Source organism: Pinus tabuliformis, chromosome 6 (assembly GCF_031772625.1).
Source record: "Pinus tabuliformis cultivar Carrire ecotype Pingquan chromosome 6, CPIR1, whole genome shotgun sequence".
Classification (NCBI taxonomy): domain Eukaryota; kingdom Viridiplantae; phylum Streptophyta; class Pinopsida; order Pinales; family Pinaceae; genus Pinus; species Pinus tabuliformis.
The window spans coordinates 468,968,848-468,987,939 of record NC_142292.1 but is presented as its reverse complement, the minus strand read 5'-3'; positions in this window follow the sequence as shown (position 1 = coordinate 468,987,939).

Sequence of the window (19,092 nt, the reverse complement as noted above, 5' to 3'; positions counted from 1 at the left end):
GGAGATTTTGTAGCATGATCTGTTTCATTTTCTAAGCTCTTTGCCATATATGGTTAGTAGGCAGTATAATTGAACATATGTTGTTGACCGTGGGATTACTAATTCTAATAAGCCATGACTAGTTTACCGTGGTTTATGAGTTGTTGACAAGATTGGGTGGAGGTCATGGAGGCCATGTCGAGGGGAAATACCCTGGTTACCCAACCAATGTATGGAGTTTAACTGGAGGATGGTTTTGTAGACCCAAGTACTGGAGGTGCGATATCGCCATTGCATTGGCTGGTATTATTTAACGAGTTGACCTTCTGGAGCCATGCGCTTCAAGGGAAATACACGCTTGGTAGTCGAAGAGAATACGACAATGGATAGTCAGTCCGCTCAGCTCATAAGCATAAACTCGCAATATTTTACACATGTCTGAAAAGAAGCATATTCATTAGGTCGACAAATCTTCTATAGTGTCGTGAGGAAAGAAACTTGGATACATTTTCAATTTAAATTGAGGAGATTTTTTCCTTGGAGAACTTGATATACTTTTAAAGATAGAGGCTATTTTTTTTTTATATAGAGAAAGGTAAGGAGTCACTTTTATCTTTTATTTTTATATCACATGAAAATTCATACGATGAGATAAGTTTATAAAAATGAAGCTAGGAAATGTAGGCATAAAAGGGTATGCAATTGAGGGGTAAAATTTGGGTGCAGTGAGGCAAGAGATTATAATTGAGCCTAAATAGATAATATTAACGAAACTGTCCTCAACACTAACATTTTATTACTTTCAACCATACCAAGATTCACACCATACCTTATTACATAGCCTCTAAGAATGATAAATCTACTTCATAAAAGGTAGCTAAAATGTCACAAAATTTATGAATACCTTCTTAGCTCACAAAATCAATGGTATCCATGAGCTATGAACCCACATTGAGATAATTTTCATGCTAGTCAACCAAGGATTGAAATCTATATTCCATTTCTTTAGGAGAAGAGATTTAGATCCCCACTTTGAATGCCAATGAAATATTTGCTTTTCTTATTTGGTTGACCTAAACACCTGGATCAACCATCCATTTACCAAAATTAAGCTACGTGGAGAAGCATCCACGATTGGCTTAAAATTTTTCTTGGTCCAATTCTTCAATTATAAACTCATTCTCTTCTTAATAAAACACCTTAACAACACCCCATCTCTCGTCTCCATTATGTAATTAAAGCCTCCTATGCCTTTTTGATATATTTATGCCTCTTTAGATTTTTTAATCCCTCCTAAGACTAAAGCCCTGCAACCTCCAAATTTGAGAATGGGTCTCACTCAAAATCTTCAAATCCAACATATTGTTAACAAAAGGAAAACAAAATATTGTATAGAACAATATCATAGTTGCAAAGGAAATCAAACTCAATATAGACCTCATTCAATGCAATTAATGATTCATACTCAAAGTGCAATGAGCAACTATCCTTCTCTAAGTAGGCATTTGGATTTGATGGATGGAATAGAGTCATTGCTACTTTCATGGGATCTATTTGCAATTATGGTTCTTGGGTTGATCACCAAAAAGACTGAATACCCCTTCCTCCAATTGTCTCAACATCCTTACATCTTGTTCACCTAGATCTTGCACCAACATACTTAGCATCTCCATGGTGGCCTCCTCTAGTGTCATAGACACCAAATGGTGAATCTTATTGGCATCCCATGAAGCATTCCATTGACCTAAACTAGGGATGGACCATATATTTTGACTCTTGATGAGCACCAGTATTGTAGCAAGAATGTTGCAATTCCTCGTGCTACCAACTTTACTTTATCAACCCGGGGTTCGTACAAACTTGGAGGTGACAGTGTTGTATACACAAGTAAATGTAATGGGTTTGCTCTTTGTCACTGCTAAGCTAGCGATAGACCATTAAGGTTTTTCAAACCAGACTTCTATTGATTCAGAAGAAGCTTGATTACTAATGAGGAAAAGGGAAATGTATGCTCAAAGAAATCTTGTCTACTGCAGTAAGGAAAAGACTGAAAATCAAATGCTTAAACACACCATTCATCTAATCTAACTGCTAAGAGGCCCTACTTCAAGAGAATACTAAATTATCATATGTGAAATCCTATTGTTCTAGGCATGCAATTTGAAACATCAAACATTCTATTGTTGTGCATGTAAATGAACAAAATAACTCTTTTTTCCTTTTTGTCTTTTTTTGTGTGAAAGTGTGAAAGCTAACTTCTTTTGGTGATGTGGCAGGTGGATTAGGGATGATGGTGGATGGTTAGATGGCTTGGGAGGCAAGTAGGGGTCCTTTTCTAGCTTCCTAGGGGATTTTTCCACAATTCGTCCTCAAAACAGGCCACTACAGGTCAACCTACAGGATGTCCTAATGCTCCTACAGGATCCCCTGTATTCCTACAGGATACAGCCAAGAGAAAGAGGAGGGATTTGGAAGGTGATGTAAGGCTTAGGGAAGGTGAATGGTGGGTGAAATGAAGCAAGGGAGTACCTAGGACTCCTTCAGAACTCAAAAACAGAGTTTTGAGATGGTTTGATTCGCTCAGCAAGATTGGAGAAGTATTCTTATGGAATGATGAATTTAGTGAGGGATTTAGTGAAAGAAAGTGATAAACATGGATGGATGAGGTTAGGATGGGGTTGTTGATCATGAAATATCTGTGTACTACTGAAACTCCTGCACTAAATCAATCATTCATATTTATCCATAAATCATGTAAACAAGAAGGTTTTCAATTAACTAAGGAAAATAGAATTTCATGAGCTAGCTCCCTATTTCATGCATGAGAAAAATTGCAGAATAATATGAAACCATGATGATATCTAATGTAAGACTGAAGATAGCAGAAATGAAAATTAAATCCTATTCTTGAAAACTAGTAAAATGTTGACCTGGGTAACAGAAAACCCTAAATTCCATGAGAAATCAGAATTCTATCTTTTGGGGCTGCATAGGAGTCCTTTCCTCAAACCATGGTCCCTAAAGGGAGGAGTGAGGCCAAATCCACCTACAACTTTTTGATATTCCTTTATTTCCTAAGCTAATGTTGAAGAAATGCACAAATGGAAGCAAACTAATCAAATCCACAACTACTTGTAATAAAATAATGCTAAAGACAATTCAAACATTAATCTACGAAATCAACTAAGCATACAAATACAAGAGGAGACTTTGCTGATAGCATTGGGCCCTAACCCAAGAGCTTCAGCCCTCTGAGTCAACTCAGTGTTGGATCAAGGAAATGTTCATTCTCATTATCAAATCAGAAAATTACATAACAATGTCTTTCACAAGTCTTGAACTCGAAAATTCCTAGTGTTTTTACATCCAAAATTTGAATCCTAATGAGGCTCTAGGCCTCCTTATTTATACAACTGAAGTCTCCAATGACTTCCTTAAATCTAGGGAGGCTCGACTCCAAAACTCAAGATCAACTGGCTCTTTAACTGTCACTAGCTTGGCCACCTTTTGATCTTCATGAATTGGCAACTTCTAACTCCAATCTAGTGTGATTTGATGGAGGAATATTCGAATGAGTGAGGAGTAAATGAGGAGGATATATCTCCTACAATCTCTCCTCCTTGTCTCATTCGAGTTTCAGCCCTTAATTAGCGAAAATTTTCGTGATTTTCTCTCAAAAACCTGCAATCAATGCACATTAGTCCACTAGGCATAATATCTCAATTTAACTCATCTCATTAAGCAAGATATAATCAAAATATGTAAGAAATTATTATAAGAGTTGATTTGAATAAGCTAGGAGGTGTATTAAGGTCCATATAGTTACCAATGATGACGCTCATCATCACTCTCATCCTTTGAGCAACTCAATATATATCCATGTCTTTCATTGCTCTAGTGGTGTCCCTGACATCCTATGCTTCTGTTGTAGTTTCCTCTTCCTGTGCATAGAATCATGCCTTCCTCTCTACCTCCTCCCATTTCTTTCTTTCTTCCTCTTCCTTCCTTCATTCCAAAATTCCTAAGAGCAATGGTGGACTGATTCTCAAGCCAATCCAATTGACTTTAAGTCTTTGGAGAGCTTGCTTGTACATGGGTGTTCTGTTTAGTGCCTCTCTAATTCTCTGAGGAGAATGGTGCTCTTTGATTTTCAAGTTGTAGGGTAAAGTGTTCCATCTCCTTTGGTAAGCTTGCATGCTATCATCCCCTAACAGTGTGAACATGTCCTCAAAGTGTGTGATTGCTTGCTCTTGGGAAGCAAGGTACCTAGGTGCAAGTTGAGGGTCATTTGCAATCAAGTTATGGGTGTTGATGACAGCCATTAGATTTGATTTCTCAACTCTTATCATGAGGGGTTTTGTTTCTTCTCTTGCCATTACTTTATTCATTTCTTCAGCCCTTGCTTCCTCATGATTCATCCAAGATGCCAAAGCCATCAACTGTAAGTCCCCTAGTTTTGAATTTGGATCCCACACATTCAGATCAGTCAAGGCCAAGTTGTGGAGGTAAAACTTAGACATTTTAGCTCTATCCTCCAAGGTGCTTTGATCATAGAGATCAATGAATTGTCTATAGTCTTGGAAGGGTATAGTGCCTCTCTGTGCCAAAGTTTTGATTTGGAACTGTAGCCACTATTCGTTAACATACAATGCATATGACTTTGCTGGCATCCTGGACAGGATTGCCTCTAAGGATAGACTGGCCATGGATGCCAATTGATTCTCTCTCTCTTGTAGTTGTCCCCTTAACCTTGCATTCTCTGCCTCCAACTAAGCTTTCATCATTGCCTCTTTGTCCCTCATGCTGCTTAGTTCTCTGCCCATCTCCTTTACTTTCTCCACCATGTGACCTATGTCCTCCAATCCTTTAGATTTGGCAATTTGCATCCACCTATGTGTTCTTGCCCTTTCTTTCTCAAGCTCAAAGAATAAGGGGATGGAAAATTTCTGTGGAATGACCCTACCCCCTTCAATGAACCTGTAGTAGGAGGCAAGGTTGGGTTGAGGACTACGTTACCTCAATTCTGGATCCTCCTTCTTTGTTTCTTGCTGCATGATCCCTTCTTTGTCAAATTTCTGAGTTTCCTGTAGGTTTGGCAGAGTTTCCTGTAGGTCCTTTTGTGTCTCCTATAGGAGACCTTTTCCTTTGGATGAGGCAGATCTAGTGACATGTCTCCTAACATAAGTGATAGGAGACTTGGGAGAGGTTTTTCTTGATGATACTTCTCCTTGAATTTTCACAAGAGGAGTTATCGTTTCCTATTGTTTTGGTGAGTCTTCAATGGCAATAGGAACTTTGGCAGGTGTTCAATGTTTTCCTTGCCTGATTCTTGTAATTTGTCTTGTCCTAAAATACAATGGAGTTTGTCTTTGTCTCTTCCCTTTTTGCTTGATAGGGGTACTTAGGGCAGTGAGGGCAGTTGCTGCCTCTTTCTCAGTGGGTTCTGGAGATACCCTGGGTGAGTCCTCCCCTTCTTTGCCTTACATTGTAGACCTTTGTTCTTTCTTGTCTTTTATCTCCCCTTTTCCATTCTACTTATCACTCTTCTCTTTCTCTGCTTCTTCTCCCTCTAGTTCCTCACTTTGTTCATCAGTTTCTTCCTTTGCATCTTCTTTTATCTCTTCACCACTTACTTCTCATTTTCTTCCTCTTCTTCCTCCTCTATTTTCTCTTCATCCTTCTCTGTTACTTCTTCATCCCTTTGTTTCTTTTTCATCCCTTTCATTGGCAGTGGGGCTTCTTTCATATTCAAGGGCTTTTATGTCTTCCTCTATCTGCATGTCTCTAAAAGTTGCCCATGTGATAGAGATCTTAGGTTTTGGAGGGCATCTTCTATGATAAGTCTAATTAACCCATGATGGGCTAGTTTTTAATGGTTTACTCCCTGCACCTTAATGCTCATATCTATCACTGATTGAAGAAGTAGGGTATGCTTAGTCTGTTTTGAGGAGGTGTGTTTGCTCCAAACCTTAGCTCTTGGAGAAGCCTAAAATGGTACCCATATACCACACTGTACCTACCTTCACATGATATGTACTTAATGAGGTGGTAGCTAATTTCATTCCAAGGATATGGCAGGCTTGCTCTTCTGACCCTAATTTTTCTCTTCCATTGCCTCCTCTCCTTCCAAAAATAATTTCTTCTTTGCAATTTGGTTGTTACCCTTATCTTCCTTTCTCCAAGGCAACCCTAAAGGAAGTGTGGTGATTCTTCCTATGATTTCAGGGTTGGTTCTACAGAGAGGCCTTTCACCACAACAGTGGCATGGATCCTAGTCACTAATATGAGGGAGAGAGCAAAGTCTCTCACCACTTCATCATCATATCCCCTCAATTTTTCAAAGAAACCCATCCAATTGTGCCTTGTGAATATCTCTAGTATAGGAGGGTGTTGATGAATTCTCACTGTGTTTGTGGGTTCCCTCTTGTTAAATCCCCCTGTCATTTTTCTCTGATGGATGTGGAGGGTTGTATATGTCTAATACCAAATTCTAATGGATGAGGAATTTTAAATGAAAATTTTGTGTATAATTCCCCTAGACTGCAATCTTTTCAACAAAATAGAAGGATTTTCTATATATTTTTTACTTGGAAAAGGTGGGAAGGTATAGCTCCTACCTCCTTGTCACTACCTGATGAAGCCAACCTTTGGCTTTTCCCTTTAAAAATGCTCACTGCCAATCCTGTAGGTGACTGTTCTGTATCCTGTAGTATCCTATAGGTGCTCTTACGCTGAAAAAACTGCTCACTGTCTTTCCTGTAGACTACTTCAAGGGGGGAAAGCAACTTTTCTTTAATGTAACCTTGATATTGTGAATGCCTCTATGCATGGGAATCAACATTTTATTTCCTCATATGGGTGGTTTGAGTGGGATGGTGTGCTGGCAACCAAGGTACAAGTGTCCGTTTTTGGATCGTTGGTCCCACTACCACATCATCATTCTCCTTACCTCGTAATCAACTCCCACTTTAGGCATCTGTAAACCAACCACTTCCAACCTCATCTCTCCTATCTCTTGACTTGATTGCTGCCATGTGTGTAATGAACTAATTGCATTCTCCTTGTTGACTGATCGAAGGTGGCCAAGTTAACTGGCCAACTTTTGCTTATAAAACCAACTCTTTCACAAATCTACATGTTTTATCATATTATGCTAATGAGAGAGTTGAAGCGAGAGACATACCTATGGTGAGATGCCTTGATGTTGCTTTGTTGGAGAGTGAAGTCCTTGCTGTGTATTTGTTGCATGTGTTTTTCTCTTCTTCTTTTTTTATTGTCCTCCTTTGATGTTTTTCTTTGATGTGCAGGTACTAGATGGTGATTTTGATGATCTTGCTACTGCTTCTAAGCTCTAGAGGAGCTTCTTTGACCTCTGTATCTCCATGTTGAAGCTGACTACAACCTGTGAATTTTTTTTTGTGGGATAGGCTGCTACAGGATGTCCTATAGTTGCCTCTCCCTCAAAATTTTTAATCAATCCTTCACTTCTGGAGCATGAGGATGGTTGGCATGGGTAGAGAAGGGATCTAGGGATTAGTGAATGAGAGGTATAGCTTTCAGGTGTTGTCTCCTTGTTCTCTAGCTTTGTCCTATTTTATTTGTTTTTTTGCTTCTGAAAACTGTAATAATTTTTTTGAAACTGACTTTATTGGATCAATGTAGGGGTGATCATGGTGGACAGAGACATGGTGATGAGATGGTGAAGTAGACACCTATATTTTTGGCATAAGCAGGTCGTCCCCTTGCTCTATGGTTACTTTATTTGGGATTCCCAAGCCACAGTAATTCCTACAGGATCATCACGTAGGTTTTCATGGAATCCTCTAGGTTTACAGGGAATCCTATAGAAAACACAGAACCCTTCCAAATTGAGCTAGATGAGTTCAAAAATGGAGGGAATGATGGAATGATGAAGGATATGGAATGGAGGAATGAAAACATGAACTATATAGGTCCTTTTGATCCTTTCTTACTATTATGATCCTCCTCCTTCTAATTTGCAAACAGCATTTTGAAAATTTTCTTTTCTCTCTTTTTTTTTCTCTTTTTTTTTTTTCGTTTCCTTTTTTCGAAAATAACTAGTTTGCCTCCAAGAGGTTTTCATCCTAGTTTCTTGCCCTGGGTGCGTCAAAAGGGGTTTTCACCCGGAGTTTTTTTTTTTTTGACACCATTGGGCCGCCTCAAGAGGTTTTCAACCCAACAATGGGACTCAGGTGCCTCATGGAGGTTTTCACCTGAGTCTCCTTATTTTTTCTCTTTTTTTGCTTTAGTGACTTGATGGGGTGGACGCTGAGACTTGCTCCATTACCATCACTGTCTTGCTGATGCCATCAATGAATTCTTGCTTTGACAAGGGCTTCTCATAGACATTCAATCTATGCCCATTGAAAAGTAAAGGAATAGCCTCTGCATTAATGGTTCTTATTTACAATGAACCATTATCATGACATTTCTCAATGACATAAGGCCCTAACCATCTAGTCCTTAACTTGCCTTTAAAATATTTGTATCTGGAATCATACAACAAATCCCAATCACCTTCTTGAAATTGTTTGTCCTTTATGTTCTTTTCATGCCAGATCTTCCTTTGAACTTGAGTCACCTCTATGTGCGGGAGGGCCTGCATTCTAAACTCATCTAACCCATTCAGTTGGAGCAATCTCTCTTGTTGTGCACTGGTGAGATCTAGATCTAGTTCTGCTACCATTCTCAATGTATTATACTCAAATTCAATGGATAGTAGGGCCCCCATAGACCAACTCATAGGGAGTGAATCTAGTGGTGGTCTTCCAGGTAGTATTGTAGGCCCAAGTGGCCTCAACTAATCTATCTACCCAATATTTTTTGTTGCTGCTAATCACTTTGGTCAGAATGCCCTCCAACACTCTGTTGGTCACCTCCACTTTCCCATTAGCTTGTGGGTGGTAAGGAGTGGATGTTCTATGCTTGATCTTGTGATGGCTTAACAAATTTTCAATCATGTGCGATGTAAACTGGTTGCCTTGATCAGTGACCAGTTCTCTAGGGTACCCAAACTTATAAAATACATTTTCCCTTAAGAACTTAGCCACTTTCTCCTCTGTTGCTGCCTTGATTGCCTTGGCGTTGGGAGTGGGATCCTCCAAGGGCATTTTGAGGCTAAAAGCCCATGTTTAAGTCAAATTTTCATAATATTATTATAAAGACTCCACATTTTGTGGTCGTGGAGCGCGAAGGTGTTATGTGTCACAAAGGGTAGTCCACCTTAGTTTTGTAAAGTAAATTCAGTTGTAAGAGATCTACCCATGGTCCACAGACCATGGGATTGTATAAAAAGAGCTAAGCTCTAAGTACTTTTAGAAGACATAGAATGGCAGATCATGTAATAGAGTTATAGCTTGGGAGCAAGGAGTTTAAGTCTTGGGTTGTAGCGTAGGTAGAGGCTTTGTAGCTGAGTGTGTAGAGACCTAGGATAGAAGTATGCAGCTGAGTGCGCGGACCCCTGCAGCTATGTGTGCAGGGCGGACAGAGTTTGTAAACACTTGGAAGATATTAATAAAAGAAAGATATTCTGCAATTTCTATGTCTTTGTTCTATTATTGTATCTTGATATGTTATGTATGAATTTCCTTTATTGTGCTTATATGATGTGGGAATAACCACAATTACATTGAATAATTGAATGCATTTACAAATATCTGGGTACACGGTGTTAACTCTAACTGTTTGATAGGATAAGCGAGTCACTTAGATTAAATTGGGGAATTTGTACGGAACGTTGCTCTAGTAGTGCAAAAGTACCTTAGGAGTAGGTTAGGGCTGCGCGAAGGTCGATCGTATACTTTCGTTGATGTATTGAAGGCTGGATGAAAGGTTTGTCTTGCAAGCCCTAGAGCGAAACAACCTGCGTGAAGTCAGGGGTAGAGCATTTCACACGACATCACAACCATCTCAGGGTGCGGAAACTTGGTTCTAGCATCCCACCATACTGCTTTAGGTTAGACCTCGGTCCACACTCCATGGGTTGATGCTGAAAGGGCCAGTAATATAGGGATTTGTTTGGCTAATTAACGTTCAACCTGGGTCAGGCCCCCTCAAGCCAAAAAATGATGTCGTATCATTGGAATCCAACTAAGAAGGAGATTGGAGACTGGTTGGATAGACAGACCCACAAATACGCAGTGTAAGATAACATAAATCCACGACTAATAAAGGAACAGTGGTTGGACAAATACCTGTATACAGAGATCCATGAGATCTTTCTCTGCTCCTTCCCTATTGAGCTATACGAGTGGATTACGAAGCTAGCAGATAGCCAAGGAAGGTGGAAACTTGATGGTCCTATTGTGTGGACCCCGGAGTTAGTGCGAAGGTTGGAAGCATCAGAGGATAAGATCACCAGCATTGTCAATCATTGGATCGATCGCGTCATAGGAGGATTTGTCACTGGATTCGTGGTCGACACCTCAGTGAGCTACAACGAGGTGGAGCGGCGGTTTTTCAAACGACCACGAGGTAAGTACGTGAAATCCTTGAATACTTGGATTAAAATGCTATTGTGCGAAAAATGGGTCATGCAGCTACCTTGATGCTCGGAACTACGTGAAGCAGAAAAACTTGCAGGAATGAGGGACAAAAGGGTCCAGAGTATAGTCCATTTATTTCACCTCCGCGAGGTGACGAGGAATGGATAGCAAAGGTTTCTCCGCGAAGTTATATTCAGTTAATAAGACCAGGATTCTCGCGAATACCACCTACGCCAACACCACCTCCAACTTCACCACCATCACCTCCGACTTCACCCGTACCACCTCCACCTCCACCGTAGTTCAGTATAGAAAACACAATAAAGCTGCCTTTGTTCAAAGGCTTGGGAAATGAGGATCCGGACCAATTATAGTTCATTGTGAAAGTTGTATGGGAAGCATAAGGTGTTATAGATGACCATATAAAGAAGGAAAAATTGGTTAGTGTCCTGCAAGATAGCGCACTAACCTGGTATATCAAGTACTCGAATGATAACCCAAATGATGGAATGGAAGACATCTAGACAACACTAAATAGATAATTTAGTAGGCCTAAATCGAAGGCACATTCGATTGTGATATTCAAAGAGATTGTGATGCAACTAGGTGAGATGCTTTGGGAACAAGATCAGAGGCTAAAATGTACAATCCGTGAAGCAAACATGAATTTGACAGATGGACAGCATCGTGAGTGGTTTGTGGCCTCGCTACTACCACACTTAAGGAGTACGTTGTCGTAGCAGAAGATAACAACTCAAGCCAAGGCTTTGGAGATTACCATGAGACTACATGAAACTCTGATGCAAGATCCTAATTTAAGAGTTTAGCAAATCCATGCACAGATGAAGAAACTATGCCTTAATATGCAAAGCCTGAAGCAGGACAGGACAATTCAACCAAAGGTACGCGAGGAAGTATGGTGCCTAAAATGCAAAATTCAGGGTCATGACAAAGACCATTTCCTGGTTTTTGCGAATTATATTGCAGGAGGAGGATCGATACCTTTAAGGCCAGAAGCTCAAGAAGGACCTAGCGCAGGGCCTGCATTTTGGTGCACTATCTGTCAGGTAGCAGGAAAACATGCCACAGATAACTGTCATATGTTGCAGAAGTATGTGCAGACACTGCAACAACTATTCTGCAACTTTTGTAGATCAGTAGGGCATGATGAGCATAATTGTGGGAGTTATGAACTGATGATGGATAGAACTCCCACCTATAGGGTTCAAGTTGAAATGCGGCCCCCTGACCAAAGCGTAGGGATGGCATGGACAAGATTTCAGGGATGCAGACGAGACTGAGGCGAAGGAGGACTTGGTAGAGGTCGAGGACAACTGATCTGCTACAATTGCAGGGGACCAAGACACTATGACGGCGATTTCACTAACCCAACACGTCTGTCATGCAAGTATTGCACATTGTTTGATCATGAAACGGAACACTGTCCTAGGCTGATAGCGAGGATACGCGACAAAGGGGAACTATCACCTCCACTGACTCAGAATCTGCAGATGATGAGGTCTAAGTTGCACGAAGAAGATCCAAATGTAAATATAGTGCTTAGAAGTGGAATCACGATGGGAGATGACAAAGGGAAATAGCCAGAAGAGAGTACGTGTGTCCGCAAAACTTAGGAGGAGGCTGGGTTTCATTTGGAGCACGCACGTGAAACCTTCATGGAAGCTAAGAAGAGCTTCAGTGAGGCCTCCACCTCAAGAAGTAAGGATAAGCCTGAACAGGAGATGGACCCCTCTATGCTCACAACTTTCCTGGAAACCTGTATGAAGTTGTTGCACAATAGTAAGGTTGTAAAATTATTAGAGGAACTCATCAATAGATGCACTAGAACCACATCAGGTGAGCCGCGTATAGTACGAAAGATTGGTAAGCATAAAACAAGGACGGGATGGGAGATGAGACTGGTCACACAGATAGGAGAGTATGAAATGGATCGGGTCATTTTGGACCTCGGGTCAGACGTGAATGTCCTACCAAAATAGACTTGGGAATGAATGGGGAGACCTGCACTACAATGGTCTCTGATTCAGCTAAGGATGGCGAATCAATAGAAGATCATCCCCATGGGGTGACTATAGGGGGTGACCATGGATATTGAGGTAGCGAGCACATTGGATGACTTTGAAGTAATAGAAATAGTGGATGAAAGTAATCCCTATCCTACACTCTTGAGAATTGACTAGGCTACTGATATGAACGGGGTAATCAATCTGAAGAAGTGAAAGATGATATTTGAGAAGAAATTGTTGCGCGTAATAGTACCCCTCAATCCTACTGAAGGATCGCGCTATACTGAACCTGTCTGTGATTATGAGAGTGATGACGACCTGGAATGTATCTATAAGATAACAACGCGAGACCAAGATTGGGTGAATCCCACAGCAGATGGATGGATTACATGGGATCGTGAGAGTTCCTGCACTTTGAACTCCGACGAAGAAATAGAATGTTGGCAGAATCAGTTACATGAAGTAACTACTCTAAATTGCAACATGATGATTCGATTGTTGTGCTGTGTGTCATCAGAGGTAAGTAATCTGCCTACTTATGATGGTCTGAATGAGGTAGATATCTTCTTGGATGCATTTGAAAGGGAGGTACCAGAAAAGCAGCGCTTCCAAGCCTTGGACTAGGCACTGTACGCGATGCTCGCTAGATGGTGGGGTAGGTACAAGGGAAGATTTGATGATTGGCATGAATATAGAAGGATGATGAGAACATGATTTGGGAAGCCTAATTTGTGACTGACAGAAAGTATGATGGGTAGAATGATCTGCGTGCACATCTGGCCAAATGGACATAGGCTTATGGACAGGGAAATTTTTAAGAACCCCCCCTAAATTTACATGTATAATAAATGGGCGAATCTCCATGGTATATAGGAAAAATGGAAGGCAATTTTATCAATAATATGATATGTATATATAATTTTTTGGTGAATCTCTCACTAGACATGTCGAATATTTTACTCAATTATAAAATCTTGTGTTTATTGAATACACAAATGAAATCATTGCATTTCTTTAAAATATCTTTTGAAATCAAAATTACCGAAATTACATATCGATAACCTAGTGGGTGTAGGATAAAATTCACCCGTGCCATTCACACAAAGCATGAGAAAAAACCTAATACTATATATAAAACCAAGAAAAATTCAAATTCATCACTTCTAGGGACCTCGTAACCACCCTGCCAATACACAAGTATGTTCCTGTTTGCAATTAGAAAAATTACCCAAATTACAATCTGTTTACTCCACTTCTAGGGACCTCGTAACCACCCTGCCAATACACAAGTATGTTCCCGTTTGCAATTAGAAAAATTACCCAAATTACAATCTGTTTACTCTAGCATATGTTGGAAAGTTATAGAAGGATGACTAGTGCAATCAATCCATTCCTTTTAGCCCTGGATTTGTTTCAGTTTAAAACAGAAGTATACAAATATACTTGTCCAATGTCTATGCTTTAACCATTCACCTTAAGATGTTTTTACAATATAATTTCCTAAGTCTATTTAATATCTTCATTATCATAAAAACCAACCTATATCCATCTTAACTCCACATCTACCACTCTTAGGGGGATGAAATCTATTTATCCCTCTGAGCACTTGGTAGACCCAGAATTAAGATGGATCTAAGATAGAATTTCCCCTTTAAATAGTCTATGCTCACATGAATACCATGGGTCAATACCATGGGTTATCATAAACCTGGAACTTAAAAATTACTATTACTAATTTATAAAAATTAATAAAATTAATAGTTGATTTTTATTTTATTTTTATTTTAACCAAGCTAAAATGTTTAACATACATTAAATTACAACATCCATTTTTACTCTTGACCGGATCAAATATTTTTTCACTCTATGCTAGTTTGCATATTAAATTACAACGTCCATTTTTACTCTTGACCGGATCAAATATTTTTTCACTCTATGCTAGTTTGCATATCACGATATTTGATACCTCTCGGGGGTTAGTAGATCCAGAGTAAAGATGGATCTATGCTAGTTTAATTCCCCCATTTAAATAGGCTACATTCCAAGTGAATACCATGGGTCAATACCATGTGCCATTTTGGTGAATACCATGGGTCAATACCATGTGCCATTTTTATTTTTGTTAATCTTAATATTAGGGTTAATAATGTTTTTTTGCATGGTATTAATAACAATCTAGTCCATGGTATTTGTCCCATAGTATAAATATAAGGTGACTTATGGAGTAAACATAAAAAAATGTTTTATTTGTTTACCATACCTCTCGTTTATTTATATTTTTATTAATTTACCATACCATTCATAAATACAAGGTGACTTATGGAGTAAATATAAAAAAATGTTTTATTTGTTTACCATACCTCTCGCTTATTTATATTTTTATTAATTTACCATACCTCTTTTACAAATATGGTATTTGGCCCATAGGACTCACTTAAATAAAACCTCTTTCTTGAGCCTTCATAAATAGAACGAGGGTTATGGACTAAATATAAAAAGAGGTTTTATTTATTTACCATGTGTCTAGTTTATTTGTATTTTTATTTATTTACCATACCTTTTGAGTAGGTATAAAAAAACGTTTTATTTATTTACCATACCTCCACTTTACTTATATTTTTATTTGTTTACACCCTTGCATGTATATAAGGTGACTTATGGATTAAATATAAAAAATGCTTTATTTATTTACCATACCTCTCATTTATTTATATTTTTATTAATTTACCATACCTCTTTTATAAATATGGTATTTGGGCCTTTGGCCCATAGGATTCACTTAAATAAAACCTATGCTTGAAAATGGGCGAATGGATTCACTTAAATAAAACCTATTCTTGAAAATGGGCGAATGGAAGGTTGTAACTCCTAATTTCAAGGGCTAAATTTACCTTTTTTATCCTCTCCCTTAAAATAAGGTGGGATATTTGAGGTGATTTGTAAAAATGTACTATGATACAAAATTTTCGCCCACTAAAATTTTAAAACCCCTTAATTTCGCCAAAGGGCAAACATTCGCCCCTAAAATCACCCCTACTTATGGATAAAAGTCCCAACCTGAGTGGGTGCACCTGTTCTATCATACCCTGTATGCTATCCCAATGAATTGGTATATAGAAACAGAGCTCTACCATGGGACAGGGGAATGGGATGTCTTGCGCGAAGGATTCATGATGACCTTTAGTTTTGAGGATGGTTTTGACAGTATTGATGAAGCATTCCAATAGGTGAAAGCAACTATCTTTAGGATACTGCAAGATCCTTTAGACCTGGTTCAGTCTGAATGGGCTACTCCGCTGAGCCGCGTGCTAGAATGCTATAATGTAAATGTTGAAGAAGAGGACGAGGATCCATGGAGGATTAACATTCCAGAAACATGAGGTCACCATGAGGTTCAAGGGCCATAGATTGAGAATCCTGATATAACCGCGCCATTGAAAATGAAACAAGTAAACACTAGCATGGAGGTAGAACCTAAATTCACTAAGATTGGAGACTACTCGGACGATGCGACGGTCGATAAGGTTGTTGAATTGCTCCATGAATACTTGGACTTATTCCCTACCAAGTTTACGGATCTGAAAGGAATAATCGAGGATCGAGGAATGATGAAGATCACGTTAAAGCTCGGTGTAAAGCCAGTTAAGCAAAGGCCTTACCATCTCAATCTGAAATACAAGGAGAAGGTCCGCTTAGAGCTAGACAAGATGCTAGCGGCAGGCATCATTGAGCCTGTGAAAGAATCAGATTGGGTAATCCCAATGGTGGTGCAAGAGAAGAAGTAGAAGGATGAGATAAGGATATTTGTGGATCTCAGTAAATTGAATGACAGTTGTGTGCATAATCCTTTCCTGACTTCATTCACGGATGAAGTGTTGGACAATGTAGGCAGCTAGGAAGCATATTCCTTCACTGATGGGTTCTCTAGGTACCACCAAATCAAAATTGCACCAGAGGATAGGAGAAAGACAACCTTCACGACTGAGTGGGGTTGTTTTCAATACATTGTACGTTTGGACTTAAGAATGCGCCTGCAATCTTTTCGCACGTGGTTGTTGCAGCGTTCAAGGAATTTATTCATAAGTTCCTGGAAGTATATTTTGATGACTGGACTGTATTTGGACTCGTTAAGAGCCATGTAGCAAGCTTGCACTTGATGTTGGATACCTGTCGAAGATACCAGATCGCTCTCAATCTCAAAAAGTTCCTGTTTTTCATTCCTTTTTGGAAACCTATTGGGGCATGTGGTTTGCAGACAAGGACTGATGGTAGACCCCGCGAAGATCATGGTGATACTGAACTTGGAAGCATCGAGGAGTGTGAAACAGTTGCACGCTACTCTGGGACACATGGGATATTAAAGAAAGTTTATCAAAAGCTATGCCCAGATCACTATGGAATTTTTTTGAAAAAGGATGTCACATTCTGCTGGAATGATGACTGTAAGAAGAGCTTGGACATATTGAAAGAAAAGATGGTTACCACACTGATTCTAGTCTTCCCAGATTGGAAGAAAGAGTTCCATGTACATGTCGACGCGTCATGTATAGCACTAGGAGTAGTACTAACACAGGTTGGCGGAGAAGGCTTGGAACACCCTATCGCATTTGCAAGCCGCATATTATCCAAAGCAGAAAAGAACTATTCTACCACTGAACGCGAGGGGCTAGCTATGGTGTATGCACTCCAGAAGTACCAACACTACTTGCTAGGAGGCCATTTTAAGATGTATACAGATCACTCCGTGCTGAAGTACTTGGTCAATAAGCCTATGTTGGGGGGGACAAATATGCCGACGGATCTTATTGTTCCAAGAGTACGATTTTGAAGTTATCATGAAGCCAGGACAATTTAATGTTAAACTAGACCACCTGTCATGCATTGAAATAGGGGAGGAACCTACTAACTTGGAAGAAGGATTGCCTGATGCATAGCTATTTGCAGTGCATGTCGCAGATGGTCATTTTGAGGATATAATACACTTCCTAACTACAGGAATGGCACCGAAAGGATACAGTCCAGCAAAAGAAGGAATTAGTGGTGTGCGGGGCAAATTTCTCTGTCATTGTTGGGCATCTGTACAAAATGGGTACTGATGAGATATTGTGATGGTCTATACCTGAGTTCAAGAGAAGTATCTTCCTCGTTGACGCTCATGGGGGCGCCACGGGAGGACATTATGCAGGGAGCGCAACCACGCAGACGATTCTACGCGTAGGGTTGTGGTGGCCAACCCTTCATCAGGATTCAAAAGTATATTGCAAGGCATGTGATGTATGTCAAAGAATGGGCAAACCTTCACGGAGGGATGAAATGCCTTTGAATCCACAAATAACGTTGCAACCCTTTGAGAAGTGGGCGATAGATTTTGTAGGACCCATTCAGCGACAAGGGAAGATAGGAGCAAGGTACATTATCACTGCAACAGAGTATTTGACTCGTTGGGCAGAAGCACAGTCGATGAAGGATTGCATAGGTGTGATGGTCGTGAAGTTCCTATTTGAGCATGTACTAACATGATTCGGATGTCCAAGGATCTTAATGAGTGATTGTGGTACACACTTCTTGAATGAGACGATCAGCGCACTAACAGAGGAATTTCAGGTATATCACTAGAAGAGCACACCTTATCACCCATAGGCTAACGGAACAGTGGAGGCATTCAACAAAGTGCTCGAAACCACATTGACCAAGGTTTTTAATGCTCATCGAAGTGATTGGGACCTACGCATACTTGCAGTATTGTGGGATTATCGAATGACATGCAAAGTTGACCAGACAAACCCCTTTCAAGCTTGTCTATGGTGTGAAAGCCATAATGCCTATGGAATACATCATGCCTAGTCTATGCATAGTAGCACTCATAGGTATGATGGACTACGGAGCCCTAGAGGAGAGGCTCACGTAACTAGATGAGCTCGAAGAAGAAATATTTTTGGCTGGATTTCATGATCAGGTCCAAAAGCAGCGCGAAAAGGCATGGCATGATTGACACATCAAGCTATGCAAATTTAAGGTAAATGATCTGGTTTTGTTGTATGATAGTAAGTTTGATCAATTTCCAGGAAAATTCAAGATGCACTGGTTAGGGCCTTATGTTATTAAGGAGATTACCGATGGAGGAGCAGTACAGCTGGTCAAGTTAAATGGAGAACCCTTCCCAGGAAAGGTGAATGGCAGTCACTTGAAGCCATACACTGGTGGTTCGGCCATGTGACTAAATGGAAGTGGCATAGTCTTAGCGCTCCAAGTAGCTGAAAGGAGGCGCGGGACTATAAACTACACTGCCCGGAGGGAGGAGTTGCATGATGGGAAGATGGTGCGAAGCAAGGATGTGTCACTGGGTCCGCGGCAGCGCGGAGGAAGCTGCGCTACCTAGGGAGAAATCACACAGGTCAGTTGGAAAGTTACCATTGAAGTCACTTTTCACAAAAAGATGGTAGAAGTGAGGTCAAATGGAGCTGGCGGCCGGCATTTAAGACGAAATTTATGGCTTAGATCCTTGAAAATCTATGCCAATCCGACATTAATGAATTGATTTTTGGGGGAATGGTCGGATTTGAATTCAAAATGCCCTATAA